The 9,326-nt window shown below is 27.8% G+C and overlaps 1 long non-coding RNA gene across 1 annotated transcript; it reads left to right on the forward strand.

Annotated features, from left to right (window-relative positions):
* The first annotated feature begins 380 nt into the window (after nt 1–380).
* On the forward strand, nt 381–5,902 carry LOC147809893 (uncharacterized). The gene is made up of 4 exons (XR_015433551.1): nt 381–1,136; nt 4,539–4,586; nt 4,731–4,872; nt 5,753–5,902. It is a non-coding gene; the product is annotated as an uncharacterized LOC147809893 (long non-coding RNA).
* Nucleotides 5,903–9,326: the final 3,424 nt, after the last annotated feature.

A 9,326-nucleotide genomic window follows, 5' to 3' on the forward strand; every position in this document is an offset into this window, starting at 1 on the left:
CTTAAAACAAAACTTATAAGCCGAAAATTTTCGAAAAAAACGAAAAAAGATGGAGTCTGTAAAAAATATATATATATATATTATAAATGAGCCTGAATAAAATCGCCGTCAAAAACAATAATTTAGAATTTAATTTTAATAAAGAAAATCGCTTTTTTTAATTCTTAAACGAAACCTTTAACACTGTAAATCTCGGTTTTTAGATAAAAAAAAAATTTTTTTATTCGTCAAATCGTATTATAAAATCTTATTTGGTAATTTTGTAACATCCAAGAATGAAATAATTCTTCAGAGACCAGGATAGCCTGTTTGGTAGAGCTTTGGGACTATGTTTAAGTGGCCGCGAGTTTGATCCTCGCCAGCCGAAGACTCGCCGTTTAGTAAATGGTGACTGGTGCATGTTATCTCGGTTCGGTCACAAAATCCTCCATGTTTCCATAACAAATCAAACTTCTGGGGGAAATGAATTGCAGCTGGATTATTCTCTGGTTCAGGCCAAAGTTATGATCTGTGGTTGAATGAGTGAATGGGTTCACCCTTTAAACGGGCTGCGACGTGTGTGTGTCTGAAATAGAATTCTTGGCCATTGAAGGCGCCACTGAAAAACAAACGCACCCTCTGCTTTAAAATTCGCTTGGTTTCACCCAGCAGGCTTGCTGGTATGGGCAAGTAGAATTAGAAACAACAACAATACAGGCAATGAAATTTTCCGTGAAAATAGTATCGTTCTTGAGTAATAAATGAAGTCGAAATCAATGATTTTGGAGCACATGGTGCAAATTTGGCTGGAAAACGTTGCGTCAGGTGGCGAGTTGCAGCAATTGTTTAATATCCATATATTTAGTCTCCATGCAGCCGGTGTCCACTATTAATTAATACCTATACTTAGGAGGGCCAACTTTAGAAAGAATAGGGTATTGTAATAATATTGTAAGAATAGTGTAATACAGTGTAGTAATAAAATGTTTCTTCGAACAAAGAAGTAATAGTGTTCACATATTCATATGCGTTGTAAATGTATTATTATTTTAAAAGTCTGATATTTTATGCATATCTAATTTATTATTTTGAATTTTATAGGCCAGGATGTTGTCTCTATGAAGGTGAATAGTATTGTGTGATTCATCATAGCTCTGGTAAGAATTGTATTCTGGTGCTTCAATAAATTTTTAGGCCGTTCAATAAATATACGAAGAGCACCTAAAGTCTGAAAGTTATTTGGGATTTGCTCATTCTTTCGGGCAAAGTGGGTGGGAGGTTACGAGCGATGTCTGATTAAAAAAAATGGAAAAAAGTTCATACTCAAACTTACTAATATATCATAATTAACTAATGTTTTGAATACTTCAAACGCATTTTGTATACAAATAACGTGTAACTTTGGTTCAAAGTTACAAATAAGACCCCTGATAGTTTGGTTTCTAGAGTCTTCAAATTTCTGATACAATCCCTAGATATAATCATTGTTGACATGATGAGTGATGGAGAGACTGTCTATGACTTGCTGATGCGACATGATCTTCTGGACTTGGTCTAGGGCTCTAGACCAAGGGGATAAGCAACAACAACAACATCAAAAGAAATTTTTGAGCTATTCAAAAAGAACAAAAAGAGCTTTGTGATTTGTTTATTTTTTTCTGACAATGGGGAGAGAAAGGTTAAAAGCAGTACAAAAAACTAAAATTTCCTCTACTTTTTGTTGGAATGAGAGTAATTACAATGGGCTTACGAAGTAGAATTCTGATTGTTTATACATTTTAGGTATAGCTTTTTTTTGAATTGGTGGGAGAATTAACGCAAATTTTTATTAAGTTACCTGCGCTAAATATTTTCTAAACAAAATGTAACGTCTGTAGACTAATTTCTAATTTGTAGTTTTCAGCACGTGCTAAAGAGAGTTTAAATAAACTCCGTGAACTTGGGACACAAAGAAAAATTCTAAACAGTCCTTGCCTATATCTATTCAAATGCCGTGGCGAAACAAAATGCGCAAAATTTGAAAGATTAAAATTCTGACAGTAAAATTTTATGACATTAACTTGAAATTAGGATTTCCTACTGTGCACTATCATTAGGAGGAAGCATTACACTCTTCTCAGTCAAAGATTGTTGTTTAACCTTCCTTGGTTAACTTGATAACAAATTTATTTATTTATTTTGCGCTCTATCTATTGTGTGACTTTGAGGAGAACTCCAGACTAAAAGTCTGCGGTTGTCTGCTTCTATTGTAAGCAAGCAGGAGCACATTTTTAATGGGGGTGTTAATTAATTTTATACTGGAAAAACCTGGGAAAGTCGGTGAAATTTGGATAAAAGCCTGGAAAAATCATGGAATTTTAAAGAAAAGTTGGAATTTGTTTCTTAATTTGAATTACTTTACCATCTGTTATATCCACTTTATTTAGACTGAAATTTATTGTCAAACAGTTGAAATATCATCAACTTACTAATACATTGCTTTCATTAAAATTCTTTCCATTATTACCCTGCTAAACTATAATAGGATTTCTTGAATCGCTAATAGCAAAATCATTACAATTGTTGCATTGATGCTAATTTTCTGAATTTTCTTTTAACCTTTCATAGCATGTTTTATTGAAAAGAAAGATTCCTTTATGAACCAACTAGATGTTAACATTAAATGTTTCTGTTGGTAAATATTTGATTTTTGTTTAAAAATTCGAACTGTGTACTAATCACAATGTTGAAAGTTGGTATATGTTGCTTACATTCCAGAGATGTTTCCTAAACTGTTTCTCCTTTTGCCCTAAAAAGCTGGCAAAAACCAAGCAATGTATGAAAAACATGTTTAATGATGTATAAACTGAGAATAGAAATTTTTATTAATTATATTTGTTTATTCGAAAGAAGGAAAACGAAACCTTGTATTTTTGTTCTGCACTGTACAGGTTTCAAGTTGGGCAACCAGATGACCAAAAGTTTAAACCTCATATTAAGTGAATAAGGCATCATTTCCAAGGTAAAAAATTGAAGATTTAGAAATAATGAGTTATACATTAATATCAGTTTTCATTAAGTTGCAGACTATTAAATGAAGGGCAATATCATTTAAAATTTTTAACTGTGGTAAGTGAATCTCTAACAAAGTACAGTTTTTTTAAAAAAAAATTCACACTAATAATAGAAAATGGAAGAAATAATAATTAAAGTGAAATGTAACAAAACAGGTTATTAACAGGCACAAATGTGTGGAAACTTTTCACACTTTGATTTACAAAAAAAAAATTCTCATGCACTTATAATATTTTACGTGCTGTTACCAGGATGCATAATTAATCATGCTGCGCAACTAAGATTTAACAAAATTATATTATTACTCTGTTCAAAGCAAGAGTTTGATAATAATAAGTATTTTTATTGCAAATTAATAATTAATTGTTTTTACCACAGACACCACTGCTTCTCTTTTTATTACATTTGTTTTTATTTATTTCCCCTTCTTATTTTTCTTTTTCTTCATGAAATGATATATGAATAGAAACCATCTAAATATTCCTTTTAGGTTAATTTACAATAATGTATTTCACCTCAGTTACCTAATAAAATTTGTTTAACTATGCTGTGCTTTAAGTTATAATATAAATAACTTAAAATTGATCAAGAAGTTTTTATATATATTTTTTATTTTAATTTAATTTGTTACTTTCTTCGAGGTAAACAACTCAGTTTTTATTTTTTGAGAAACAATTTAAATTTATTTAGAACATTTTAAATCAATCATTTTACTTAGAGCTTGAAAAATGTATCTATTTAAAGATAAAAAAATTCAGCGACAGTTTTTTAATTCCAGGATCTTTAAAATTAATAAATTTCAGGAAATATTGCTTAAATACGAGTTTTATTTATATTGTTGTTAATACACCAAGCACAATTAAAATTAGTGATTTTTCAACTAACTTTTACAAGATGGAAAATTGTATAATACACATTGATCCATCCATTACAACAGGAAATAGAAGGCAATTTAAATTTTATTTTGTGTCACTGTATTTGCTATTTGGTACATTTTGTGCATTAACTTCAAAACTAACACTATAACACTTTTTTTATCCGCTGAAAGTAATATTACAAGTAAAGTAATATTACAAGCTAAGCATATTATTTTCTTCACATCTATTCAAGATGTTATATTAAAAAAATTACATTTAAATAAAATACTGTATAATATTGACACTTTTCTTGTACCCACCTGCACTTTATGGGAAAAGAAAACACGATGACCTGGAAGTTTTAAGATTCTTACTGGAAAACCTGGAAAAATCAGGGTAATTTGAAACCTGATTTGAGTGGCCACCTTGTTTTTAGCTCATTATCAAGAAGTTCAAGTTCTGTTTTTACTTATTTCAAAATAATTCAACAAAAAAAACTTTATTTATTCTTTTAAATATATTTCGACTCATTTTATTATTTGCACTATATGCCATAAACTGAATTGGTATTTTTAAAACATATAATTTTTTAAAAAGACACAGTTCTATCCTATTTTTTTAATCATGTATGTTTTTTTTCCTTAACAGATTGATGCTATGAAAAAACAGGAAGATGAACAAGAAATGGAATTAAAGGTTTGTTGTTAAAACTTTTAATTGATTTTGTCAAATATTTAGTCTTCTAATTTGTTAAGATTAATTAAATGAAATTATTTTAATATATTGATGCTAAATTTAGAGTATATAAATGTTTGAACAATTAAATTTATACTTATTTAGATACAAGAAAAGGAACTGAATGAAAAGCGGGTGGAATTGAATGAGTTAAGGAAAGAAGAGTCCCAAATGGAAAGCAAACTCAATTCAAGCAAAACTCAATTTGATTTCTTCTTTACAAAGTAGCACCCTTTAGATAAGCCAAGTAAATAATTTTATATTACTTAATATTGTTTGTTAAATTTTAGCTTATTTTTGAAAACACTTGTAATTATAAAATACAAATAATCCTCTTTAATGTGATAACAGTAGTAAATTAAAAACAATGCATTAAAACACAAATGCATCATTCTCGCTTAATCGAACACATATATTTTCTCCATTTCATTTTGCTTATTTGGTTATTGAAGATTGAGTTTGAAGCATTAAAATTTATCCACTGTAAAGAACACAATAAATCTTTTTTACTTGTCTCTACTTATTTGTTATTTATTTATTCATTTTTTAAATAAATTTAAAGCTCATTTTATAGTTTGCTTTTTGTGGAGGAAAAAAAACGATATAAACACAGCCTTATTTATCCTTTTTCTATTTAATTATTTTTTTCAAAATAAATTTCAAACTTATGTAAGCATGTTAATTTTTTGTGTATTTGCTAAAGTGATTATTCACGAAAATTGTACTTATCATATTCCTATGTTATGCTTTTCAATTATTTCCTCTGCTGCATTATTATGTTTTTGTAAATTTAGCTATGAGCTACTTGTTAAAATAACTTGGCAGCTTAAAATATTTACAACTTAATTCGTCTTAGTAGATTTTCTGTTGAAAACAATTAAAGTTGCTTTGTTTGTGTATTTTTGTCCAGATCAAAATTAAAATTGATCAAATAAAAGACCAAATACAATACGGCACAGGTTAATGAGTGAAGCTATCAAGGATATGGATAAGTAATTTAATTTTTGTCTGTCTGTTAAAGTGATAATTCACTCAACTACTTAATGACGAACTTGATATTTTAAAATACTTAATTTTTTGTTGAAGACAATTACTTAACTTTCCGTGTTTATTTTCTTTTCTTCTAGATTAAAATTGACCAAATACAAGAGCAACATAGGTTAGTGAGTGAAGCTATCAAGGATATGGATAATGCGGTTTCATTTGGTGTTTTCCGAAACGTATCAGACTTTGAATGGCTTTTCTACACCTAATGATGACATAACCTATATTTCACCAAATGTAAGTATGCCTTTAGTTTTGATTAGATTGTTTATCACTTAGAAACATTTATTGTGTTTATCTTTTATTCACATCATAAAGGTCCATGTAAGTTTTAATTATCGTAATTTATTTACATACATAAAAAGAAATTCTAATTTCATATATTAATCACAATGCTTACATTTCTGTTCTTATTTTAAGCTATAAAATTTTTAAAAATAATTATCAAACATCTAAGTGTTAAAGGCAATCCCTTTTCTTTTTACAAGATAGCAAATTTCTGGTATGTTGGGAGTATACGTCGTTTACGGAAGAAGAAACCTAAGATAAAAGCTTTTAAAATTTAAGATACATTAAAAAAAATGAAGTCTTCAAAATTTTCCATTCAAACCGTTACAGAGTGAGTGGGACTTGCTAACTTATTACTTGCTAACTTATATGTCCTTGAATCTTAAAAGTTCTAGATTCATGGTATATTTTAAAAAAGATTTTCATTATGTTTTATTTTTTGAAATACTCTTGAAAAAAAATTTTGATTTCTTATGTTTTTCGTGTTTTTTTCTGGTCATAAGAATTGCTTTTTAGAAGAAAACCTTAATATGTGAGAAAAAAAATACTATGAAAGAAAATGAAAACTAATTGTATCTAACATATTAAAATAGTTTTTGAAAGGGGTAAGTCCATACAGAGTTATTCACGTCTATCACATCGATTATAATGCACCAATATTTCTCGATCAATTAATGTCCATCTTCACTACTGGTGTATAAGTAGAGTCCCTAATTTTTGTAAAATTTTAGGGGTTCAAAAATTTTACGTATGCATTTTGATATATGGTATTTTAATTATTCTACTCTTGTATGTTTCTTTAAAATACAACGCCTTAGAGCGTCCCTTTTATTAATAAGTACTGGTCACATGACTTAGACCTTAGTCATATTTTGTTAGTTCTGATGGTTGTTACATTTGTGTTTGGTGTAGTATGACCAATTATAATTCTTTGTCATTAAGCTTTACATATATTGTAATCCATAAAAAAAATAGTTGGTATTATCTCCTATATAGGCTTTTATTTTGTTTTAGCAAAATTTTTACTTTCTCTTTTACTAAATGCATTGTATCATATTTCATACTTTCAATTATCTGTGTTACTTTCATAAGTAAAAGGGGAAAATTTTCTTGCAGAGCATGATTAAAAATATACACTAAGTGCAAGGGCAGAAATTCTGTTATGAGACTGGGCTTTTCAGCTTTATTCGATGTTCACTCTTTTTTTCATATTCAAAAGATAGTTTTCAAGTATTTACTTTAATCAACTTGAAGAAAATAATGAATGAACTGTAAAGTATTCCATATAATCATTTTACTATTCCACAAATTTGCGAAAAGTTCCTGACTGCATCAGAGATGTATAAAAAATGTGTTTTGTTTCAAAAAGTTAGTTTTCAGTTCATACATCATTTAATCCCTCTTCTGGAAACAAAAATGGTTTATATTTCTCAGAAAAAATTTGTTTATACAATGATATTTATTAAATTTTCATTATTGTTGTTTTTTGTTATTGAATTGGCAGATGTTAAATTAGTTAGATTATATAAGTTTAAATGTATTATTTTTAATTTTTTTTTCTTCATAAAATATACATTAAATCAAATTTATATTTTCCAAATTATCGAATTTATGCAACTTTGTGGTAACTTAATTTGTTGGAAATTTGGATACTAATTTTTTTATAGGTTTAGTTTTTTCACGCTACGAATATTAAAATCTATATGGTTTGTCTGAAAGTATTTGCAATTATTTTTATACTAGTACTTTGATTCTATATTAGACTGTATCAAACTGCATTTGTGATTTAGTTAGTTAAATAATTTTTAAAAATGCATGAAATATTTTTAAGGTCCCAAAAAACTTTGATGAAGTTGAACCAGCTGTAACTATACCTGTGAACGATTTTCAGGTAATCATATTTTCCCATTTATTTCTTTGAAGAGAAAATTTTAAAACTTTCTTATTATTCACAAAATATGGTTAGTGTCACAAAATATGCTTAGTGTTCTAAACCTGTGGCCCCATGCTCTGTGAGGCATTGAGAGAATTATGTCAATTCAAGCATACTTATAGAATTAATTATTACTCAGCATGTAAATATGTGGAAATCAAATTGGAAAATTATTTTGAAATAATAATAATAGTTTTTGATATCTCTGCAAGCATGCAGTTATGTTTGTTTGGTTTATTTGGTTTGTTTGTTATATAAATTCAGATTCAATTTGATTTGGGCAGTTGAACCCAAATTTAATGAAATTAATTAAATTGTAGTTGTTAACAATTATTCAAAGCAAATTATATATTTTTAGAAACTAATTAATATACAATGTTTAATTTTAAGTTTTACTTAAGGTATTTTTATATTTTAATTCAATTATATAATATATAGTAGTATTGTTATAATGTATCTACAAACAATAGTCTCTCGAGGACTTAATACTTTGGTAAATTAAAAAAAATATTCATGAAAATAATAAAATGTTTCAGTTTGATACAAAGTAACTAATTGAAAACTTAGTATTATTTGCACATTATTACACCTGAGTATCCCACCATTTTCCCTCAGAGCGGTGATACCCTGAACAAATTTATAACACTTTTTAATCATAATTTCCCAAATTTTTATCAAATTCTGGGTTTAAGGCTCAAAATGTTATGGAATAATATATACAGGGTGTTCCAAAATTATCTTTACAACTTCAAAAATTCGTAACTTCGAACATAAACAAGATATTTTTATTCTGTCTTTTGCATGTATTACTGCAACTAATAAAGTGTTTTTTCAATAGGCTGAAAAGTTATAAGTGAGGATGTGGATACCACAACAGAAAGCTCAATGCGTCTCATGGTTCATAGAGACGAAATCAGATACACAGGTTCAACGGAACTTCAGGACAAATTTCCAAAGAGACCCACCATCCAGACCCTCCATCCGTGCATGGCACACAAGCTTCATGAGCACCGGATCAGTATGGCATAAAAGTGGAGCCGGACGACCCAGCACAAGTCCAGAAAATGTGGAGCGAATACGGCCATGAGACGCATTGAGCTTTCTGTTGTGGTGTCCACTTCCTCACTTAAAACTTTTCAGCCTATTGAAAAAATAACTTTATTAGTTGCAGTAATACATGCAAAAGACAGAATATAAATATCTTGTTTATGTTTCGAAGTTATGAATTTTTGAAGTTGTAAAGATAATTTTGGAACACCCTGTATATATTACTCAATTGATTATGGAATTATATATATATATATATATATATATATATATATATATATATATATATATATATATATATATATATATATATATATATATATATATATATATATATATATATATATATATATATATATATATATATATATATATATATATTCTATTTT

Source organism: Parasteatoda tepidariorum, chromosome 5 (assembly GCF_982258835.1).
Source record: "Parasteatoda tepidariorum strain Cologne lab strain chromosome 5, Ptep-v5.0, whole genome shotgun sequence".
Classification (NCBI taxonomy): Eukaryota; Metazoa; Arthropoda; class Arachnida; order Araneae; family Theridiidae; genus Parasteatoda; species Parasteatoda tepidariorum.